Here is a 900-nt window from a genome sequence, read left to right as displayed (position 1 = left end):
TCTCTTTGATGCATCTTTTGACGCCTTACCCTAATCTATCTTCGTCAACCGCTCTTCTTCTCTAAAATGAGACGAGTTCAAGTGTCTTACGAAGTGTGAGAGCTTGCATTTATGCTTCTACTTCATACAGGATTTTTAACTCCTTAAAATATTTTTTATGGAATTTTGTAACCACTCCATGCCAAGTCATTACATATGGTATTATTCTTATTTTAATATATGTATGTTTATTAAGGAAACCCCAAGAAATTTCGAATCAAGAATTAGAATTGCAAGCCAATATAAAGCAGGATAAGATGAAAATGTTATTCCACAAATAAAGAAAATATAAGCATAAGAGATATAAAAATGAAAAAAAAATATGATTAGACGCCGTAGTACTTTAAAATGTAAATTGTATTGATAGAAGTAACAAAAACAAATTCTTTTAAGAATCTTAAACAAGATTAACAAAGAATAATGATAACAAATAAAACACTGAAAAATAAAGAAATATTATATTGCTGCTAAAATAAATGTTGGTTTTTTGATAACTTAAATACAATTAGGATTCTAAAAGATTTATATCAAAGGCCATGAATCAAACAGAAATATAACAAATTTTATGATGAATCATATAATATTATAGATGGAGCTCTCTTCTAATTTTAAGACCATAGAAAACACGAATGCTCATCTCTTGGATCCCAATGACATACTTAAAACCAAAGAGATATTGCATTGTAATTTGAAGCTATACCCATCGAATACATATAATTTGAACATGACGAAGAACAGAAACATAAAGATCTTATATCCATGATGAACCTAAATATTTAGAAAGTATAGAAAATATTAAGATCTAATAACCGAAGATACTCACATGGATTGGAACCTATATTACCCATCGCAACTCAATAT

The sequence above is a fragment of the Rhyacophila brunnea genome, unplaced genomic scaffold (genome assembly GCF_057557595.1).
Source record: "Rhyacophila brunnea isolate RB1 unplaced genomic scaffold, BYU_Rbru_1.0 scaffold_68, whole genome shotgun sequence".
NCBI lineage: Eukaryota > Metazoa > Arthropoda > Insecta > Trichoptera > Rhyacophilidae > Rhyacophila > Rhyacophila brunnea.
This window is presented reverse-complemented; position numbering follows the sequence as displayed.